Here is a 25,000-nt window from a genome sequence, read left to right as displayed (position 1 = left end):
CAGTTCAGAGGTTCAAACCCCTGACTGACTAGTCATTACTATTACAAGTGCATGCAGTTACTCCATGTGCCACAAAGCTGACATGTTGGTGTGCTGTAAGAACATATATGTGTGCTGGTGAGCAACATATGCAACAGAGATATAGTAGATATACATTAGCTGTAGCACGCATGGCTGTCCACATGAACGGATGTCATTGTCAACGCAACCACACTCTCTAATGGAGTCACATTGACACTCTTTGCCAGGCCCACAAATAAACTTCCAGACTACTTAGTTTGCCACACTGCAGTAATGCACAGGTACTACATGCATCACAGGGTGATATCCAGAGATTCTGTGGGCTAGGGCATGTGAACGTTTTTGACATCTGTCGGTATGCCAATGGGAGTTATACTGGGAGTGACTGTGGTAGGGAGCATCATACCCCACACGCAGACACAAGGTGCCAGTACTGACATGCATGTGTGCATTGCTTCATGGGTGTGTAGTGGTTGGCTATGCAAGATGGCTGTACAAGACTGGGTGAGGGGTAATCCTTGGCATCACTCCATCCAACAGTGGTGTGCAGTGTGGTACAGGGGTGTAGTGTCTGCAATGTCCCACACAGATGGTTATTGTATGAACTGTCATGACATCCTGGTTACCATTGTGTATGGCCATAGCTTTGCAGTGCATGCTATGTCTGTGTTTGATAGTCATTCACATGGACATTGCCTGGGATGTGCACGTCCCACAATAATGTACAGTGACATATACAGGTGTACCTGGTTTGGCTGGCACATGTTGTGAACACAGACTGTTATCCTCTGATATGCCAATACTGGCCTGGTGTGGCAGGACCTGCTTATAGACAAGTTGACCATGCACCTGCATTGATGGCATGACACAGGTATTCCTTGGTGTCAGTGGCATCGGTCCATACAGGGCACATGTGTAAGGCATTGTATGGCCTCTGTGGATCACATTTGATGGCACCACATATGTTGCGGGCATCCAGTGGGGAATATAGTGACGGCACATTGTCTGCAATTATGTGCCTATTGTACTGCTGTACAGGGTGCCTTGCTCTCTGCAGCCCACTGCAATCACATCATGCCTACTATCTGTCATCAATGTACAGGGTAATAGCAACATAGTGGGATATTCTAGGCAAGTGTGTTTGTGTATGACACATGGGTTCAGGACGTATTCCAGGTAATAGTAGGGTTGCATACTTTGTTCACCAGGCCTTTTGCCAGATGTAGGGGTATGGCTTGCCGACACAGTCCCTTTGCTGACTGACATCTGTACTCCTTGTGAGGTGGACATTGTGACATATAAGATGGACACCATATAGGAAAACTACAAAATCCGCTCCCCAATATGTCCAGTGGTTAGACACTCACAGCCACCTCCACACAGGCTCTGACAGTCAAACACACACACACCTGCCATGTCTTGGAACAGAACCCCTACCTAATCACACTGCAGCATTACGAAATTACAGCATGCGCTATGGAGATTACTGGGTTACAGCAGTCCCAGAGGTGTATGTCTAGATGGGTGACATCAGCAGGATTGCCAAAGGTGGTCATGTGAATTGTAAAGTGTGTGCATACTCTAAAAGGCAATGTTACTTTCTCAGGCAGACAGAGACACACACACACACACACACACACACACACACACACACACACACACACACACACACACACACACACACACACACACACACACACACACACACAGTTGGCCTCTCTTGGAATAGAACCCCTACCTAACTAGTTTATCACACTACAGCAATATGCAGTTACAGCTTGCGCTACGGAGAATACTGGGTTACAGCAGTCCTAGAGGTGTATTTCTAGGTGGTGACATCAGCAGGATTGCCAAAGGTGGTCATGTGAATTGTAAAGAGTGTGCATACTCTAAAAGCATTGTTTCTTTCACAGGCAGGCACACACACACACACACACACACACACACACACACACACACACACACACACACACACACACACACACACACACACACACACACACACACACACACACACACACACACACACACACACACACACACACACACAGTTGACCTGTCTGGGATTAGAACACCTACCAAACTAGTTTAACACACTACAGCATTACGCAGTTACAGCACACGCCATGGAGATTACTGGGTTACAGCAGTCCCAGAGGTGTATTCGTAGGTGGGTGACATCAGCAGGATTGCCAAAGAAGGGCATTCCAAGTATACTGTGAGTTGTACATGTCTGTTACCTGCGTGTACCCACTGCTTACTGTCACAAAACAAATTTACACCTGCTTACAACTGCTTAAAAGTGTCTTATGCAGTCCTAATTGACAGTATCAACAAGGCTTGCAAGTCTTGAACCCTGGACCATGCACACTGAGGTCACTGGATGTACACTAAGCCATCTGGGTTGTATACATGTTGCATGGAGTCTGTAATGCACATCCTACTAAAGGTATTCCACAGTACTGAAAACAAATGGGCAGTCACTTTGTGTACATATGTACAGTACCCTTGAATGTACTGTACTCTGTGAAACAACAGATAAGTCTACATCTGTCATAACTACATTTTTATATATATATAAATATATGTATATATATATATATATATATATATATATATATATATACACACAGACCTACAGGATATGTACACACACACACACACACACACACGCACACACACACACACAAAGATATATATATATATATATATATATATATATATATATGCATATAAACAGCCATAGCTATATATATATATATATATATATATATATATGTATCTATCTATATACATGTCTGAACACCCTTTGTGACATAGAAGGGTTCCAAAGGAACTGACGTGTACACAAAACAGAGGCATCTCTTGTGTTATAACATTTAAATTATAAGCAGTTCACCAGAGAAGGGATGGTTGTTGTGTACGTGGAGTTTGGGGTGGGGAATGATGGCTAATGTAATCTACCCCAGGGATTGTGGAGTTAGGGTGGGGGAATGATGGGTATGGACCTACACCCCAGTGTGTCACTGCTCAACAGTGGCACAGGAATATAACATACCAACTGTAGTCATGCTTGATTGTGTATTCTTTACCATTCCTAACTATGTAATACTTTGTAGACACCGGTCACTACATATGGCTACCATGGTGTGCTAAAAGACATTACACATGTGTATGCCTGGCTACAGGGTAGTCACACACACTAACACATACACACTTGACAGTGTTGTGCATACACGTCTTGCCTATGTAAAGGTAACTAGTACAGTGGTATGCAGTTGGGGTATGTGCACACATACAATTGCACTTACTCTGATTCCACTTCTAAGCTGGGTGACGTCACAGGATCGATTACTTGCAGTAGGGAGGGGGAAAGAGAGAGGTTTAGCAGTTGACAAGGATAAAGGCCAGTGCAAAAGGAGGTATCTCTTTGGAATGCAGCAAAACCCGCTGTCATGACAGGATGCAGACACAAATACACACACACAGCCACCCTCAGCCATTTGCTGACACACACACTCAGGCATTTGCTGACACACATGCTCAGGCATTTGCTGAGACACACACACACACACACACACACACACACACACACACACACACACACACACACACAAGTATTTGCAGTCACACACACAAACACACGCACACATTTGCCAGTGGGTGGGATAAGAACTCCTGCCTATCTACAGATCACTATTACAGTAGTACACAGTTATGAGACATGCCACAGAGATTACACATTCCAAGGCAGACATGCCACAGAGATTACACATTCCAAGGCAGTCAGACTGCCCTTCTATGATTGAGGACAACAGGGAGACTGACAGTCACAAAGTACATAGCTGTAGACCTGTGTGTTTAAAGTAGGTGTCCATTACAACCTGTATGCACAAACAAGACACATCATCTGCAGGTAGGCCTGAGAGGTATAGTTGTAACACAACAGGAACCTGAACTGGAATATGGCCATCTGTAGAATGGACAACTACTGTTACTATACAGGGTTACAGTGGGCATGCTCATACACTTAGTGCATCCCAAACGGCCTATGCTACTATGACTACAACTACACAAGGTTATACTGGGCATGCTCATACACTTAGTAACAAAGGGCTTGTTGGATGCACTGACTCAAATTACACAAGGTGGCAGTGAGTATGCTCATACACTTAGTAGCACAGGGCTGTTTGGGATGCACTCCGATTCTAACCACTGAAGGCCACAGTGTGCATGCTCAAACACTTACATGTACAGAACATGCTGTAATGGACTCCTCTTGTAAACACACAGGTTTACAGCTAGGTACATCTTACTTGTCAGTATATATGCACATCATACTGGTTTACTACCTGATACATGTATGTGCCCCTTAAATTATATATCTGTGTCTGTGCTGTGTGATGCACACGTTTACATGTACATGAAGTACTGACATATATATGTTATGTATACACATTCATGCATGTGTGGACATGACAGACAATAGGTTACCTGGGTCACACAGGCGGATGCTACCTACAACATGTGTCACACACCTTGCTGCCCTGAAAGGCATACATTGATAGCAGGTTGTGGACAGTGGCATTATAAGTGGAACAGTGGCATGTGCAAGCATAATGTGTGAGCCACCTTGTGTAATGGTACTGAGGTGCAGGTGTCAAGATGACTTCTCCTGGCTGTGTTAGTAGTTGTCATTATTAGCAGGACTGCTACCCTAAGTATATCTCACATTGGTCATATACACAAGTTCTGCTGCTGTCCATCACATTACATGAGGCATTTGCTACCAAGCACATTAATGCCACATGCAGTGATGCCATGGTATGGGTGGCAACTGCTAGACCAAAACAATGAGCCAATGTCCTGCTGTTATTATGAGGTTGTCCAGTGTCTGTCATTCTGGACTGTCATGACCGAACAATGAGCCTTCAACACAGAGCACATGCATCCATGTTACATGTGTGTGTGGATAATACCTAGGTCTCATTTACCCATATAGCTGCATTCCAAGGCAAATATCCTACACACAGAAGTAACACCCTGACACCTACATGACAATTGCATTGGATGCTTATGCTAACCATTTCTAGATGTGTGGCTTTAGTAATCCATTTGCTCAATGTAGAACCTACAATGGGGAATACTGACATCTGTGCAGTGAGAAACACCTGACAGAAGGATCTGTTGTGCACAGTTGCAATACCACCATATAACTCACATCCAGATATGTGGGCCATAACAGTGGTATGAACCATTCCAGGTGTTGGTGTACACATATTCATAAAGGCTACTCACATGTAAAGACCACTATGACATAACGCATCACAGATGAGTCAGGTATAGGTGACAGTGGCAAATGCTGCATTCTAGGTTGTATCCTCGTCATACTTCTCAACCTGGAAACATCAAAAATCTGGACAAGACACATGAAAAATAGGTACAAATCTGCACACTAATTAACATAAAATTTGCATACATCATGTGGCCCCACCCACTCCAGTGGGATTCTGGGATACCATCATTTACATGCAAAGTGAAGAACAGACAACCAAAATATGATCATGAAACACAAAATAAGAGCAATATTAGTATTATATTTATTTTAATTTTTGAACTTGTACAAATTTGCAAAACTAAAATGCAATATTCTTTTAGAAAAATAACACTGAACAAGAACAGTGACAATCACAATGACATTTGAACTTGTATAAAATAAAACCTAAACTAAAGTTCTCTTTATATAAATAAAAATAAAATTTACTCTGTCTTTTACACTATACAGCACAAACTAACTAGTTTGCTACTTACTTAGTTACTGGCAGTCTGGCACTGCTAGCCTAGTACTACTGGTACTAGTACTAACTACACACTTTTAAAACAAACAAATTCTAACAACAAGTAGTGGTGCTGTGCTGTGATGAGGTGTGATGTGTAAAATTTTAATAAATCAAAATAAAATAAGAATAAGATCAACTTGTGCATATAATGAAACTTAAATAAATACAAAATGACAATTGACAAATTATGTTAACTAAGCTAAGTAAATACAAAGTTATCTCAGTCACAGACAGTCTAGCTCACACACACATAGACTTAAAAAGAAATACAAATAGCAGCAAGCAACCAATTCAAAATAAATAACCCCACAGCCAGCCACAAAGAGTCACAGACTTAAAATGAAATAAAAATAGCAACCGAATTAAAAATAAATAAAATAACACTTAAAATGAAATAAAAATAGCAACCAAATAAATGACCCCACAGGCACATACTTAAAATGAAATAAATAGCAGCCAAATTAAAAATAAATTAACCACAGACTTAAAATGAAATAAAAATAGCAACCAAAATAACCAACCATTTTCTTTTTAAAATATAAAATACTCGAGTCAAGCCAAGTCAAGTCACATGTCACAGAGCAAAAGGAGGAAGCTTGGAAGCAATCCATGACCTGTGAGACAGTGAGACTGTGTGACTCACTCACACAGTCTTACAACATGATGGATTAATTTACTTCCTCTTGCTCTTCTTCACCTTCTGCTCTGATGGTCTCGGGGCCTGGCTGTGGCCCTTCTGGGTCTGGAGGGCATGTTCTCTATTGTACACTAGAGTTGCCCTTTTTGCTGCTTGTAGAATGTGTGGTTGGACTTCCACAGAAAAACAGTCACTGTCTTCATTCATTTTGATTGCTAGTAATGAGTTAAGTGTTTTAGCATGTAATGACTGCCTCAGCTCTGTTTTAACTTTTCTCACCATGCTGAATGCTCGCTCAGGTTCACTGTTCGAATGTGGCAAACAAAGCAGTGTTAAAATGAGCTGCTTAAAAAGAGATATTCGTTTTGCTTCAGGGCTTTGTAGGACTGTTGACCAGTACCTGAGGAAGCATTTATCTGTTTCAGATTCCTGGCTGTGCTGTTGCTGTGGCAGCTTGATGTTAACAACTTGGTATATGCCAAGCTCAGTCTTAAGTTGAGAACGCTCTTCCCATGACTTGCAAAGTCCTATACGAGTTGCAATGTCCATTATAACTTCAATGTCAAGATCTAATTTCATAGAAGGGTCCAATACACTGGCAATATTTTTCAGTACGGCATCACCAACAGGCAAATGTTTTTTCATTTTCAGGAGAACTGCAACATAAAATGCTTTTACTTGTTTATAGAAGGAGTGCTGACTTACAGTACCAAATATGTCATCACTATTGTCATGCAGATATTTTTCAACATCAGATCCAACATGAAGGCGTTGCTGCTGCAAAATATTGTTATCCTCAAAAAAAGAATTGCTGGTAGTACTGGTATTATCTAGAAATTGTGCAGCAGCATGTGGCTTAAATAACCTGGTTGCATACACCTGAAGAAGATGTGTGATGTTAGCTTACAGAGTTAAAAGTTGACTACTTCTGGCCCGCAATTGCACATTGAAGTTAAGGAGAGACTCCATAGCATACTTCAGGAAAAGGAATATCAGTTTTACCTGATGATTATTCAGCCATTCTGTTATGAGGTCTATTCTGTGTGACCGGGGCTCAAACAATTGGAAGTATGATAAAAGTGCAGGCCACAGGTCCAGTATTCGCTTTATAACTTTGTGAAGACTCTGCCAATGAGTGGGGTATGTCGGATAAGTACAACTGGCTCAATGTCAACAAACAATGCAAATTCATTTAGCTTCTGTTGCCTCTGTGCACTATGTGAAAAGTGATAATAAATGTCGGATATTAACTCTTCTACGTGTGATTTCACTGCTTTCAAACCTGATTTGATGCAAAGGTGTGCTATATGGCACAGGCAACCCATACTGAAGAGATCAGGATTGACGGTCTTTTTATCGTGACAGTACAGAATTGTATTTACCAACCATGACTGCAGCATTGTCTGAGGAGTATGCAGCCAAATTATTTACTGGAATACTGAATCTGTGAAGAGTTTCCATAAGGCAGTTGTATATCGCTTCACCTGTAGCTACCACACAGTTGGGCATGTCTAAGAACCGAACAACATTTCTACCCTTTGCTTGGTCAAAAAATCCAACTAGAATCACAAGGAGTTTATTATCCCCCATATCAGTGCTCTGATCTAAATAAATGCAAGAAGGCTGCTTCCGACAAACAGCTGCTGTATCATCCTGATATTTTGGACCCAGGACATCACATGCAATTCATGCAGACTTAGTCGCCCCACAGCTCACCTTCTTCAACACTTCATGATCACCGTAGTATTTTTTCATGTGTTTCAGCAGATGATCTGCAGCACTAAAGGGCAGGTTGTGCTCTGCAAGTGTGAAAATGAAATCCACTTCAGCGCTTATTACTTTCTGAGCTATACTTGCCTGTCAGGCTTGGGAGGCAAACATATCTGTCACTTTCCTTCCAGATGCCTGCTTTGCATTTATCTTTGTGCCTGTGCAGATCATGGCGTCCTCCATGGCCAATACTAATGTTGCAGTGACACACTTTGCAGAATGCATACCCTTGCCCAACCTTGCTCTCACTTAGCCAATCAAATGGCATCTTCCAAGCTGCTTGGAATGAAGACGGTCTTCTCTTTTTTTTTATCAACATGACCTGTTAAATAAGCACAAAAAACTTCTGTAAGTAAGCATGAAGATGAAGACATTGATTATCTCAGATTTTACTACTCCTACTAGTAAAGAAATATGAGAGAGAGAGACTGAGAATGCCCAATACCTTTTCCATCTTTAGGTGTCTCTGCTTCTGGTTGCTCATGGGTGGTGATGATTACTGGGTCCTCCTCACTTGCACTGCTTGTGGATGGTAGTGCTACTGGTGCAGCTTGAAATGAAGAAGACATTATTTTTTTCCTGGACCTGAGTCACCACCTGATCTACTTGTAAAATGAAAAAAAAAACTACTTAACCTCCCCAAGTATGACAGAAATTATGCTGAAAGTAAACCACATTATATTACTAACACAGAGATATTTTTATTTATTTTACATTTACTGACCGGGATAGATTGTCCGACTAAGCTGGAAATCAAATCACCTATTTTCAGCGTAGCCGAGGCCCGCCGGGAGAAAAGCTCCACATTCCATAAACATTACAATAAGATTATCCATTTAAAGAAATAGAAAATATTTACATTATAGGTCAATAAACATAGATGTGTAACTAAATAATCATAGTAATACAATTTTAACAATTGTAAAAACAGAAAAAAACTTCTCAATTAATACTATTACTGTTTTATGAGTAAAGGAGAGGGAATAGATGAATATTTTTAATAGAAGTATTAGAAGGTAACTGTTAATGATAAAAAGAAAGGACATGCCATGCTAGCTAGCTACAACTCAAGAGAGGTTTGAGGTATTAGAAGGCTTGGATATTACTGAGAAGAGAACAGGTCTTACCTTTTTCACCTTCAGCCATCTCTGCATGCCCAAGTTGACCCTTGGACTCCTTAATGGGGGTCACACTGGTTCTGGGGGTCTTTTTGCTTCTTGAGCCAAGTTGGGCTACAGGTGCACCTGCATCAGAACTACTATTTTGTGAAGTCCTGTAAAATCCAAACATGCCATCATGCAGCAATCAGTCAGTGTAAGACAAACAAACATGAAACACTTTAGGTGAGTCAGCTGGCTTGGGACTGGAGGTAGGGTGATTAAGAAAAATTATGCTTTGGGCATCTATACCTCTCAACTGTACACATTTTCACAGAATGTGCAGATTTTTTGTCATATGTTTTGCTTCTTGGTTTTTGACCCTCATAAAATGTGTGGTTTTTGCTGGCAAATGACTAAAGGTTGGATTGGAGTAACTAAATAATGACATTTATTTGAGTTACAGACTTCATATCATTCGGAAAATGCATGCTGTTGCTGCTAATACAAAACCTGTCATTCTAGCAACGTTCCAAGCTTATAAAAGCAATATGTCATGGTGGTGGGAGTGTGGGACACAATTACACAGAAACCTGACTTAGGCTTACACAGAAGCACAGATATGCATACAAACATGTACCATATTCATCATCACCATTCACCAGCTGTTCTACTTTAACTATATAATGTCTTATATCTACAGTACAGACTCTGTACACACTGCAGAAACTGGCCCATGTGAAAGTGTTAGTGTAAGTACTTTGTAAAAAGCAGAACACAGTTACTCAACAGTGTGCACAGAATCCAAAATTAACCCGAAACTGTGAATTATGTGCATTCATTTCTGAACACATATTATAGACTACAGCTGCCTGCAGCAGCAGCACACATTCAGGACAACCTACCCAGTTAGCAAAACAGAACACAGAAAGTAGCTAGTGAATGTCTGACTGACTGCTGCCTTTCAGATCTGTAGCAAACATGCACAAATGTGTATAATATATAACATGTTCCCCAGGAGGCTTGTGTTGGCAAACCTGAAGAACACATCTGTAAAAAAAGCCTCTTCCCAGATGTCCTTCAAGGATGCATCTGCAGTCTTAACAAATGGGTTGCCCTGGCCTCAGGCAGCCCTTCGGTCGGCCGGATTCCAAAGTCTGGGTCTGGCCTTGGCTGATGTCGCACTTCACCCGACGTCATAGCTGCAGTTCAGTGGGTATAAAGGCATCAGCCGATGCCATTTTCCTCTGTCTTTCTTGCCGCGTGGCGCCCGAAGCAGAAGCTGTTCGCAAGTGCCGGTCGGTCAGAACCAGAGATTGCTACTACCGAAGACTTCTAAAAAGCTAAGTACCCCGTTGGGGACTCTTTCTTGCCTCAGCCGATGTCAGAAAAAGTGAATAACTGTTTAACTTGTGGGAAACAAATACCTCATAAAGATTTCCACTCTTACTGCCTACCTTGTTTAGGCCCAGACCACGACGTAGCAGCTTGTCTAGCCTGTGATTCTTTCAACCGACGGACACTTAGACGTCGGTCGGAGTTTGCAGAGGAGTTTTCGCCCGCTTTGCTTACAACATGCCGTCCGAGACTCCGACTTCACATTTAGCTAAAAAGCGCAAGGAAAAGGACCGACACTCAGCGGTTTCGGCCGAAACCGCGGTTAAATCAACGCGAGTGTCTCGGTTCGGCTGAAACCGAGTCCACGGTTCTTCCTTCGGCCGAAAGCTTGCTTCCTACCGAGGCCTCATCCAGCATGGCTGAATCTGCTACTGAAATTCCACCTGCTCTCACAGGTTCACAGGATTTATCAGATACTATCCCTTTAGATATATCTACTCCTGCACGTGGAGCTGCTAGGCCCCCTGCATCCATGTCAATTAAGGCTTTTGCCAGGGCTAAAGCAGCAAAATCAACCAAGACCGTGCCTGCTAAAACCCCCTCTCACAGGCCTAGCTCTAGTACTCAAATGCTTAGTCTTGCAGAAGATCTCATTTCTTTGATCAGGGAATCCCAGCCTCACCCTGACAGGGCCTCTCATCCCTCTCCAGAGAAGAGGCCTAGAGCAGAGCCCCCTGAGCCAGTTTCTACAGATTATTCCTCTGATGATTCAGAAAATACTAACCCTCCAGAAGGCCCTTATTCTCCATATGAGGACTCTGATGCAGAAGACTCCATACCTTCTGCCTCTCCTCCTGAGGAATTTTCTTTTGGGGAAACCTTGCATGCTATGAGGGAACACTTTCAATGGCAGGGCCAGGATTTTTCAGACTCTAGGAAAAGGCTTAGGACTTTTTTGCATTTACCACAGCATAGACCTTTAGCCATTCCTCCAGTACTTACAGTTGTGGATGATGCATTTAATGATGCTTGTACTGCTCCTGATTCACTTCCTCCAGCCCCTGCTAAGCCCGACAGATACTACAGGGTTCCGGACACACACAATCACTTGTATAAGGCTCCTTTTGCAGATCCTGAAACTATTTCACAGGGCCCCAAGGCTGTAGCAGCTACCTCTACCAAAAACCCACTCCCCTCTGAAAGGGAATCTAGGGCTTTAGAGAGATGGGGTAAAAAAGTTTATACTTCTGCTACTCTTTCGGCTAGGGCCTTAAACTGTCAATTCCATATGATTCAGTATCAGGAATTTATGTTAGACCAGTTAACTAAAAAACTGTCCTCGCCTGAACCTTTAGACCGAAAGTCTCTTCAGGAAATGGTACATAACATTCAGCAGGTCAGTAATCATTCCTTAAAATGCGGCTATGATGCACTGGGGGCTTCCTTTAGATCAGCTATGACTGGTACAGTGATCAGAAGGCATGCATGGTTAAAAGAGCAGTCCTTACCAGACCATGTAAAATCAAAGCTCCTAGATGCTCCCATGGATAAACACAATTTGTTTGGCTCCCCTGCACAGCAAGTGCTGAAGAAGGTGGAAGAAAGCAAAATCTGTCCAGACAGTCAAGGATTTCTTACAGGTCCAGCCTCCAAGGTTTAGTAGGAACTGGCCTTCCAAGAATTGGTCCTTTCCAGACACTACCAGAGCACAGAGAGGCTGGAATAGGCGCCCAAGAGGCAGAGGTCAATCCAGAGGTGCCTACAGAGGACGTCAGTGGCAGCCTAACAACCAGCCTGCCACAGATCCAGCCACTACCACTTCCACAGGACAATCACAGTGACTTGGCTCTGAAGCCGCCTAACAGGGAACAACTAGAAGCACCCTTAGGCGGAAAGCTAGCCTTATTTTCAGTAAACTGGCATTACATTACAGGAGACAAATGGATTTTGACAATAGACAAAGGTTACAGGTTTCACTTCCATACTCTACCAAGGAAGAGAGGAATGCCAAACCTACCTCCAAATCAAAAGACAAACGCTCTAGAACAAATAGACAACTTAATAAGGATGAGAGCTATAGAAAAGGTACCGTCTATGGAACAAGGGCAAGGATTTTACTCCAGACTTTTCCTGGTGCCAAGAAAGGAAAACCAATGGAGACCTATTCTCGACCTGTCCGCTCTGAACACATATCTCATTGTCCCAAAATTCAAAATGCTGACCCTACAGCAGCTTTTTCCCATGCTGGGCAAGGAGTCTTGGCTGGTAACTAGATCTCAAGGAGGCATACCTGCACGTCCCCATACGACCAAATTGCAGAAGATACCTCAGATTTCTTGCAGGATCAGAGCATTATCAATTCTCAGCATTGCCTTTTGGCTTATCTACTGCACCCAGAGTATTCACGAAATGCCTGGCATCAGTAATTGCTCATTGCAGGCTTCAGGGAATTCAAAATTACCCTTACCTGGACGAGTGCCTGATACAAGCGCACAACAAAAACAAATTAACAAAGATTTGAAAAAGGTCATTCATCTACTACAAGCCTTGGGATACACAGTCAATATAAAAAAGTCAAGGCTGATACCATCCCAAAGGATAACTTTCTTGGGTGCAGAACCGGACACATCAAATCAAATGGCATCCCTCACAGCAGAAAAGCAGAAGCACCTTCCACTCTATTTCATGGCATTAACAACGCAGAACCAGCTTACAGCAAGGAAAGTCCTGCAAGCCCTGGGTTACATGGCATCCTGCATAATATTGATCCCACATGCCAGACTGCATATGAGGAAGTTGCAATGGTACCTAAGGAATTTATGGTCTCGGCACAAGCACAGCCTAGAAACCCAAATTCCAATAATTCCATGCCTGAAGCAAGAATTCCTGGTGGGCTCAGGCCTGTCAATTGAACAAAGGACTGCCCTTCCACAGCCCTCAACCAAGCCAGACTATCACCACAGATGCCTCAGACCTCGGTTGGGGGGCACACATGCTGGACAAGTGCATACAAGGCTTATGGACTCAAGACCAGCTGAACCTACAGATAAATCAAAAGAGATGCTGGCAGTAAAACTGGCAATTCAGGCATTCAGACCGTTTCTTCAACAGGGTCAATTGCTGATAAGGACGGACAACACCACAGTTATGTGGTATATCAACAAACAGGGAGGCACACATTCATATCCTCTATGCCGGATGGCAATGGACCTCTGGAATGTGGCCCTAAGCCTCAACATTCAGCTCAAGGCAATATTTGTGCCAGGAAAAGAAAATATACTAGCAGACATCCTAAGCAGAACTACCACGGATGCCCATGAATGGATGCTGCATCCAGACATCTTCAAATCCATTACAAGGAAATGGGGACTACCAGAAATAGACTTATTCACATCCCCACACAACCACCAATTGAAAGAATTCTGCACAAGGACATACCACCCACTTGCTTGGAAGGTGGACTCCCTATCTTTCAGTTGGGAAAACCTGACAGCATATGCATTCCTACCTCTTCCTTTGACGCACAAGGTGCTATTGAAGATCAAAGAAGACCACCCAAGGATCATCCTGATAGCTCCAGACTGGCCGAGGCAGCATTGGTACCCATTACTGAGGAGTATGTCTCGGGAACACGCATGGCCTCTACCCCTGGTTCCTGTACTGCTGACACAGAACAACTTCAAAACCCTACATCCGAACTTGAAAACACTGCAGCTAGCTGCTTGGAACATTGCATAAGACAAAATAACCCAGATTTATCTCAAAGGGTTAAAGACATTATCTTGGAGGCTCGCAGACCCTCAACAAGGAAAACATACTCAGCAAAATGGAAAAGATATCTCATTTGGAGTGCAGCAAAAGGAGAAAATGTATCACTGGTAAACATAGCTAACATCCTGGAATACTTAGCAGAGCTTTTCCACAATGGCCTGTCCTACTCTTCCATTAAGATTCATGCGTCCGCTATTTCAGCAGAATACAACATGGATCCTCCAGTCTTCTCTCATCCTCTACTCAGGCAGTTTCTGAGAGGAATTAAAAATGTAAAGCCACCAAGGAAGCCACCATTGCCTACATGGGACTTGAACTTTGTGCTAGAAAAGTTGACACTCCCCTTTTTGAACCAGCAGCAACAGCAGAATTACAGTACTTATCATGGAGAACTGCTTTCCTGCTTGCAATCACTTCAGCAAGAAGGGTTTCTGAATTACAGGCATTAATGGCAGTACAACCCTTCCTTAACTTCCATCAGGCTAGAGTGTCCATGAGAACTAATCCTACCTTCATGCCAAAGGTGGTCTCCAGGGTATCTTTAAACCAAGCAATCCACCTACCTACATTCTTCCCCAACCCACAGAACAGGGAGAAAACTACTACATACCTGGGATGTGCAGGCAATTGCTACTACCTGGACAGAACCAAGAACAATAGAAAAACTGACCAGATGCCACAGGAATGGAAGGAAAAGCAATTTCAAAACAGACAGTCTCAAAATGGATAGGAAATTGCATTAGATTTTGTTATTCTTATCATGGAAAGGCAACTCCAGAAAACATCAGACCTCACTCCACAAGGGCTACAGCCACTACTACAGCTTTTACGAGGAGTGGCTACAAAAGACATTTTAGAGGCTGCTACTTGGAGCTCCTTGCATACATTTGCCAAGCATTATAATCTACCCTTATACTCCAGATCCCGAGCAGGCTTTGCCACTGCTGTTTTGCAAGGGATCTTAACTACCATAATCTTGTTAGTGCCTCCTCCCCCAGTTTGGCTATGGTATTCTACCCATTTGTTAGGACTGCAGATGCATCCTTGAAGGACATAGTACAGTTTTGTACCTACCATAAATGTAGATGTCCGAGAGGTATGCATCTGCGATTACCCACCCTCCTTCCCTCTGTGGTACTCCTAGGGTATTTGCCCATCTTGTAGCTAGCTGGGGGAATCTATTATGGTGTATTTGTTTGTATATATGTATATACATGTTTATTTCTATTTGCTCTCTGTTGTTTGGAAACATTTGCATTTATCCATATTTAGCCTTCCTAGAGGGCACCTGGCATCTGGGGCAAGAAGCACTGAGGAAAATGGCGTCGGCTGATGCCTTTATACCCGCTGAACTGCAGCTATGACATCGGGTGAAGTGCGACATCAGCCGTGTCCAGACCCAGACTTTGACCAAAGGGCTGCCTGAGGCCAGGACAACCCATTTGTTAGGACTGCAGATGCATACCTCTCTGACGTCTACATTTATGGTAGGTACAAAACTGTACTTGCTGCCATATACTGGCTTGCCAGGCCTATATGGGATCTGTACTGGTGGTGCCCTTCATGACAGGTATTATTAATACTTGACCTGCCTACATTATAATTTTTTTTTTTATTTCTAAATACAGCAAATGTCTAAGTCTGTAACATTTTACTTAGGAGAACATTACACGACTAATGTTATTTAGGTCTGCATAGACTAGATATAAAAAATCCTTAATACCATTAAGTTTTCTGTGAAATAATAAAAACAATAAAAATATTTAAATCCCACAGGAATAGGATCCATCCATCCATGAGTTAATGAAACAGGTCTTTGTCCTCATTTCTGTCTCAAAATGCAATTACATGTCACATCTCACATTGCATTTTATCAAAATTATTCACAGGCTCAGCACAGCAGCTACAAAACACCCTTACGCAGCAGAACAGGTAAACATGACAAAAGGGAGGTCTGGTGACCCTACTACACGATGGACCAGGAGGAGAGGGACCAGTATGCACTCATCCACTCCACAAACAAGAATCCACAATATTCTGTTTTAGGACACAAGTGTTTCTTGGCAAAAAAACTGCTCGTTTACATGAAGCATGTCTGCAGAAAAAGTGATGTACAATTTGCCACTTTCCATATATATAACTGTAGTACTGTACTATATATTACTTCAATCGTGTAATAATCCCATTCCCATTTACAAAATGTCACTGGCAGCTTGCAAGACAAATACATATCATATTGTATACCACCACTGCACAGTACAGTGCACACACTTACTTGTCCTAGTTTGTTGTTCTGCTGATTTATAAATCCTATTTTTTCTTAACACAGTAAACATGTTGTGTTTTATGGTTTCAGGAGACTTGGTCTGTTCTACATACTGCCCACAATGGCTGCAATTAATACATGAGTAAGCAAAATAAAGTAAGCACACCCACAGCCACCTCCGACTCCACTATGAATAAAAATTAACAACACTTGTTATTGTTCATGCTTTTATCTCATTGTCAGACACAGGGGGGCACTTGAAAGATTTCTTCAAGCAAATCACATCTTAAATATTCATTTCCCTTACAGTAGAATAGGCATAATAAAATCAAATAAAAATAGCTTTAGCACATCATCAATGACATTACCATAGCAACCAGCAGCAATAAATGCATAAAAAACTCTAGAATAACAGAGTGCACTGTGCACCTTTTTAAAATCGCTTCGACAATCAACATTAACATGCTCAATTGCTCATTCACATTCAAGCTTAGTCCGTGTCACTTTCTCAATGCAAGTCTAGCATAACATGACATGATACATGAACATGATCTAATCTTAAATCTAAACACAAAACACTTAAATACTAAGTAAGGAGCTCCAATCACAAAAGACAGAATTAATGGTTGAGCAAATCTGTTAAAAATATAATTCTTTGACTTATGACCATCTCCCCGTGATTATGAAGCTTCAGATACATAACACCAACCAGCCAGAAAATGCAAAGCAATAAATGCATAGGTGGATTAGGTGTGTGTATGTGTCTGTGAGACTATGAACTATGATGATGAATACGTCTATGGCCTATGCTCAAATACAAAAGAACTGTAAGCAACACATAAAAGACAAAGTAAATGGGTTCATGTCATGAGGTGGGAGGATAGGCTAGCTGGTTTGGTTTATATCTGCTGCTCCTTTTTAGGTGCAATAAATATTTTTTCCCTGATATTACTATTGCCTTGAATTGTATGTAATGTAATTGCCTGTGTAACTCATTCATGTTTTACTGTCTTATAGTGTAGCTAAGCAGGAGACATCTAAACAAATACACAAATAAATGAATAAATAAACAAGAAGGAATTTATAATCCAGTTTGCAGCACAGATTACAGAAAAGCCTATAACATGCATTCAAAAACCAAACCATGGACAGTCACTTCATGCTTAGTTCGGTTTCTACGCTGTAGCACATTGTCTGGTCAGGTAATCATACGACAGACGAAACAATGAAACTTGTTTTGTTTAGGCAGCAGCTTCATAACCATATCCACTTTCAGCGGTTACATCATGTGTGTAAACAAAAACAATACATCTACAACCACAGCCAGTCAGCCACACAATGTATCCATCTCCCTAGTCCCTCTCCTGACTCCTTCAGTTCATACCTCTATACAGATTTTCACAGAATTTCCAGACTTTTTACTGATATTTTTGGTCGCACTCTGTTCCTCATAAAATTTGTGGTTTTCTGGCAGAATTACTGAAGATTGAAGGTCGGTATTCAGTCAATAAATAATACTAAACAATGACAGACATTGGAGTTTCAGACTTTATAACCTTCAGAAAAACATATAATAATGCAAATCCTGTTATTCTACTAACTTTCTAAGTTTATAGGAGCAATATTTAAATTATGTCCTTATTTTTTTGCCTTCTTTGTCCTGTGACTCCCATCCTCCCATTTTTTCTGGCTTTGTCCATATTTCTTGCACTGAAAGGTTGACTTGACATTGCCTACCCAAGGGGTACCCTAACCCAACCCAACCCATCAGTGCTGCTCTCTGCAGGCTGCAACTATATCCCTTCCAAGTTCCTCCCTACTTCAAGCTCCCACAGTCCCACTCCATCTGTGTCACTGTCATCTGACTAATCATCATCATCATCACCTCTACTTTAGTTTACTTTGCACTGTCTCTCCACACTCCAACACAACAGCAATTCTCTGAAGAGATACGTAACATAACATAACTTCAAATTCAATCTCATTCAGTTCCTAAATCCTTCTGAGGTATAAAACAAACATATCAAACAGACTGACACACAGACTAGTGTACTCTACTACTAACTTCATACTTCACTGAGTTAGTTTAGTTGTTATGATGACTGAAAACTACTAAAAAAAAAAAAAAAACATACATACAACAATATTTTATTTCTTATCTTTTTTCCTTACCTGCTGTTGCTGGAGGAGCCGGGGGAAGAAGCAGCAGCTGCAGCAGAAGAAATAATTTTTTTCATAATGATGAGTTGACTTGATGAGAGATGAAGAAAGAAAGATGATGAATGATGATGATGATGACTAGAAGACTCTCTCCGACTCAGTTTCTGACTTAGACTGGGTCCCACTGTCACAGACACCAGGAATCCTACAGTAAACCAACCAGGAAGAGTAAGACCAGGATAATTAACTTACCCCTCACCTACCACCACTAACACAACTTCAATAGCCAAAAATGCCAGCTGCTGCCTGCTAGTAATATGTATGCTGCAGTTTGCTGTTGTAATTAAGCCAAGTTAAGCAAACAAACAGAATAATTATTTTAAATAAAATAAAAAAAAACACGACTCTCTAAGTTCTCTGATTCTCTCTGCTAGTGCTATTGCAGTAGCCTGCCCTAAAAACTGTTAGCTGCACTGACCCGCGCACCTGCTTGAAATCTCTAGTGCTGCTGGACTGTCAAACTTCAAAGTCTGTCACTGGTGCGCTTATTCAATCAATCAAATGCTCTAAGCCAGACCAGGCTTCTCTCTTCTTCAGTAACTTCCGTGTTGTTGTTCTGTATTTGTCTGTCAAGTCTTGCCAGACCGCCTCTGTCTCTTTATAGGGGCTACACAGGCATGATCAGCATGTGCAGTGCTGCTGGGGCTGGTCTGCTGCTGCTAAAATGTAAACAATGTAGTAAATTACATTTTTGACTTCTTTATTTACATTTTAGCATCAGTAGTGTAGTGTACGTGGGGCTTGTGACTACTTTACTTGTCTCCTCTTCTTCACTCAAGCAAGAAGACAGATACTATGACAGAGTCAAGAAGATAAAAGACAAATCAAGAAAAGAATTAACACCTGTGACCTCAGGCTCCTCTACTCACATGCACTCTGTGTGCCTGGCAGCCAGCCTGCAAGTCTGCAACCTGCTGTGCTGTAACGTTTAACTACAAGACAGAGTGTAAGATTTATCAGTAAATTGATCAGTGTAACTGTGTAAGTTATATTACCTTTGTAAATGTGTAACCCTGCCCAGGTAGGCACCACCAGACCAGGCAGGCTGCAGACACTCACATCCACATTTCATTGCCTCCCCCTGACCGTTACGGTTCAAGGGCGGCACGTACAGCGCATCACTCTCACACACACAGACTTATTAGTTTCTGCAATCTGAAGGATTTTGTATTTATTTTGCAGATTGCATTTGCAAGCAATTTTTGGTATCCACTCCTGTCCAAGTGCCGTGACAGTGTCCAGGCTGTCCTTTGACCCTGTCTAGTGTGTGTTGTATTATTAATGGATTGGGTTTGGGTTGGAACTGGAACTTGGCCGGGACGGGTATTGGCGGTGCCGGTAAGGGTTCAGTTTCAGTAACTTTGTTGTCAACTTGTGCTGTCACAGTGTTCTGTTTTATTTCGGATTCTGACTCTTCAGTGTTCACTTCACTTACTTCAAGTTCACTCACAACAGAACAGTCACACAATCACAAAACTTTCACAACTTAGAATCTTTCATTCACAACACTTCAGCTCAGCTTGACTCGAGTGTCGATGTCGAGTCAGCAGAGCCTCAGCCGAGTCCCGCGCGCTGAGTTCAACTCAACTGTCTCTTCTCATTCTCAGCTGAGCTGAGTAGTGAATAAGTTAGTTCACTACTTCGGACGGAGTCCAGCACTTAGTCACTGAGTCAGACGTTCTTCTCAAACTAAGTTTTCTAGACTCTAACTTCTCTAAGTGTGGGCGACGTCCGTGAGACAGACTGGCTCCATGACTGACATGTGTGCGAGCAAGGTGAGCAGTAGTAGCACTCAGCACAGCAGTCAGTCACTCAGCACACTGATGAACTTGTTGGTGACATGATAATGTGGAAGTTATGTAGAGTTCAGTCAGTTCTCTTTATCTTCTTGACTTTGGGTCGGGGAGGAGTGGGGGGAGTCGGGGACTCACTCGGGGACCGGGCCGGGGTGTAGACTACTAGTTACTAATAGTGACAGAGTGAGACAGACAGTCAGTGACTGGCATGGGCAATTGGGCATGGGTGGGCACTCATATAAATATATGTTTTGTGTTGTGATTTGTGAAGGTTTTGATTGTACTGTAGTAAAAGCAAGAGACTTGTCACTTGAATGATAGGATAGGCGCTAGCCTAGCATGCATGCATGCGATGCATAGTATAGCATTAACGTCCACAGCACAGCAGCCCTACTTCCTCAATCCTCAGTCCTCTACTCTGAAACCCGACAGGCTGGCAGCCTGCTCACATGACTGACGTCACCGCGCACACCCCCCGCACGATGACGTCAGACTAAAAAAAACTGAAAATAAAGAAATAAAAGAAAAAAGCCTGGAAAGTCATAAATTAAGGGTGCCATTCGGGAATCGTGGCACCCCTTTATTTTGACCCCAAAACTCAGTAAAAACCGAGGAATTCGGGACAGTTGGGAGGTATGATTTTTCTATACATCCATCACCTTGTTCCCAGACTACCAGCACACATCCATATGTGGTATGACATAGTATGGAAGACCACCAGATAACCCCCGATTGGTGGACTGTACCTAGGCCTACGTCAACTGTACATAGTAGCCATGTACAGACACAGCTGCATAATGTGTTATGCAGTGCAATAATACCACTGTTTGTAACCAGCTCAGTTGTACACATACCAGGGTCCCTTGGATGTTGTCAGCATTAACATGGTCGACTGTTGCTGTACACTAGTAAACAACATCCTCATGGTTGGATATGACCTAACCATACTTGCCCTGGATATGTACATCCCACACTCATACAACATAAGTTACATTACCATAGCTTTCGTTTTCCTTTCTGCATACAGGTGGCTACAGTCATAACACACATGCCCAAGGCAGATAGCATGCTAACAGTACATAAGGTTCGATATCTATGTTGACAGAGGTAATATCCCCTCTGTACTGGTCACCCTTGACACCTATCATATCATACAACACCCCATGTGGCATGTATGCCTTTAGACATTTCCACCTAATGCAATGCCTACAAAACATACCCAAATAACAGGGCCATAGGACCTACACAAGGCCTGTATTGACAGACTCTGGGAAATCCAGCTCTGCTCTGTATGTTTCTGAGTAGTCACAGGTGATATGTTCATGACATGTACAGCCATGTGTGGCCACAGCTCCTACATGTACCCCAACAGTTGCAAGACATGCATGCTGTGTGCTGTCTGGACATTAGCCTTAGTACCACAATAGCCAGTACATGCTGGGGTGAGATGTTTACAAGCCACAGACATCGCACATGCTTGAATGAGTGTACTGCCTAGCTCTGACAGAGCACATTGCTGGCACTCTTCCAGTACACATGAGGTGTGTGTGGCAAATATGATGTGCTCACTGTTGACCATTACAGTACCCTGGCTTCACCATGGCACTGTCAAGTAACAATTTGTAGGAGCATGACATGGAATAATGCTGTGTGTCTCGCTGATATGTGCTATTGTATGTATACTTGGCTACTCTGTGATGGTGGTGGTGTCCTACCAGTACACGAATACAACCTCTATTATGGTGTAATGCTCTGCGTGGGGAAGGTGTGGAATGTATTCTCTTGACCTGCTAGTGCACATACTGATGTAGACCGCATGTGTGTACATGTATTGATGTTTGTGTAGATTCCATGTGTGTGCAGTGTCTGATGTCTGAAGGTGACTGTTGTCTTAGTACATCATGCTGTTGCAATACAGCCTCAGCATTGCCAACTGTATATGGTGATATGCTCTAAGTACAGTAAGCCATACATGAGGTATGGACAGATGTTTGGACATGACTACTAAGTGGTGGGGCTTCTTTGCAGATGAATGATGACTGAGGACTGCTCACTGGTGTGTTCCAACCAGTCCTACAATAACCTGTGCACCTGCTAAGGTCAGGTTTTGTTAACTGAAGTGGAAGACTGACGATGTAGAATGCTGTAAGAGTGACACTAAAGGCAAACTTCATGACACCTGTAACAGTAATACCTCCCCTGTGCATGTATTGTGCATATATCAGCACAGTTGTCAAAGGAAAGAGTCAGTAAGCATTGTACTGGATGCGATAGTGCTGTACTTCTCTAGTACCTTTCATGAGATAGGCAGGTGTTTGATTCACAGTACTGGCACGTGTGGGTGTGTGTCCATATATGTCACGTATGGTTGGGAATACATCCCACATGTTATCACTCTCCTTAACACTGTTTTTGACACCAGTACAGAGTGAAGTGTAGAAAGAAAGGCATAGGCAGGTCGTTAAACCTCACACATGTAAAGTGTCTGTGTGAGACATAGGTGTATATCTCTGTGAATGCCTCTGTGTGTGTGTGTGTGTGTGTGTGTGTGTGTGTGTGTGTGTGTATGTGTATGGCTGTCCGGTTCCTGGAGTGAGGCTGTATTTTACCATAGTGAAATGTTAATACCCCCTCCCCCCATCCACTCAATGCAATCTAGCATCCCTGTTGATATCATCAGTCGTAGATGGGCATACTAACCGCCTGTTAACATGTACACCCTGGGGTGTGACCTGTTGTTACATAGTCTACTGATGGACCCCCCCACATACACTCACTGCACTGAAGTACCCTGTCGATGTCCTCCATCTTAGGCCATTCCAACTACCTGCACATGTTTAATCTCTGTGGCGCGTCTTATAATTGTGTAGTACTATAATGATGATATGCACATAGGCAGGGGTTCTCATATGAACACTGACAACTGTGTGTGTGTTACTGTGTCTGTGAATCCCTGAGTGTGTAGGTGTGTCTGTGTTTGCTTGCTGTCATGGCAGTGGGTATTACTGCTTCCCAATGAGAAGCCACTATTTTCACTGGCCTTTAGCCTTGTCATCCGGCATACCACTCCTTTATGCCCTTCGCACTCCAGGTAACTATACCTGTAATGTCACCCACTATGAATGTGACGGCTCTGAACACAGTAGCTTACTACACAGCTGTCATGCTCATGGATCATTACAACAGTAAACATAATTGAAACATGGGAGAATACAACTGTGATGTGGAAGCTACAAAGTGCATGCAGGTGTTGTCATACTGACCTGTGGGTAGTCAACATGTACATATGGGACACCCGCAAACACTGACATCCCCCGGCACATGCAACTACACCTGAAAGAGGAAGGCAGAACATCAAGTTCAACATGCTGTTAGTGTTGCACCTGGTACATACTGTCAGATGTACAAAATGCATTCTAAAACTGCAATACATGGTATGTCTGCTGCTTGTCAACACCACTCAACAATATTAATCTACAGTTGTCTACCTAGTATGTTCACCCTGTGTATCAGACCATATGAACATGTCCCTGCACCGATGGCGTGGATGACGGATGTGGTACAGGCATCATCATATGCACAGGGTGATAATGTTTGCCAGAGGCCTAGGCTGTGCCATTGGATGATGTCATGTGTGTGTTTGGGCCTGAGATATCACTGGGGGTGTGTGGATGTTATGCGTGTGTGTGTTGAGGTGCCTTACATTTGTTTCCAGTGTGTGTGTGTTTGCATGCACACAGGTCTGGCATGTGGCTGACCTAAACAGGGGTATTATTGACAGCTGCAGGCTGTACAAGGCAGGTTTCACAGTTCACAGTGTCCGGCCATGTGACCTGCACCTGCCAGGGGTTGCACAGGCACTACCAGGCAGAGGTCCAGATGGGTACCATCTGATGACACATGTCCACTGGAATCGTGTCCCTGTTGGGACTGTCCAGGACCATGTGCACTTGGCCTGCTGTGTCCTGGTGTGGACTGCACAGCAACAGCTGCTGCTACTGCCACTATGGGAGCGGGCATGTGCAGTAGCATGTTCACGTAGACCTTCAACAGGTGATGTAGCTGACTACACGTGCTCGATGCCTCACTCCCACCAGATGTTCCAACACAGACATTCCATGCTCGAGGATTGACATGCCACGGTCAAGGACTCCCACCATGCCCCCCAATCGTATATCCAAAACATTTGCAAGATGATGGTGAGCATTTGCAAGTGCCTGGATGTTGTCAGCCATTACATGCCT

General features: G+C 42.8%; 1 protein-coding gene across 3 annotated transcripts in view; it reads left to right on the top strand.

Moving 5' to 3' along the window:
- LOC122799887 (protein Shroom1-like) overlaps positions 1 to 25,000 on the top strand; it is a 1,099,098-nt gene that overhangs the window by 577,042 nt on the left and 497,056 nt on the right. The window lies entirely within an intron of this gene.

The sequence above is a fragment of the Protopterus annectens genome, chromosome 4.part0 (assembly GCF_019279795.1).
Source record: "Protopterus annectens isolate FY-2018-M chromosome 4.part0, PAN1.0, whole genome shotgun sequence".
Classification (NCBI taxonomy): Eukaryota; Metazoa; Chordata; order Ceratodontiformes; family Protopteridae; genus Protopterus; species Protopterus annectens.
Note: the sequence above shows the minus strand (reverse complement) of the source record. Positions and strands in the feature narration are given on the sequence as shown.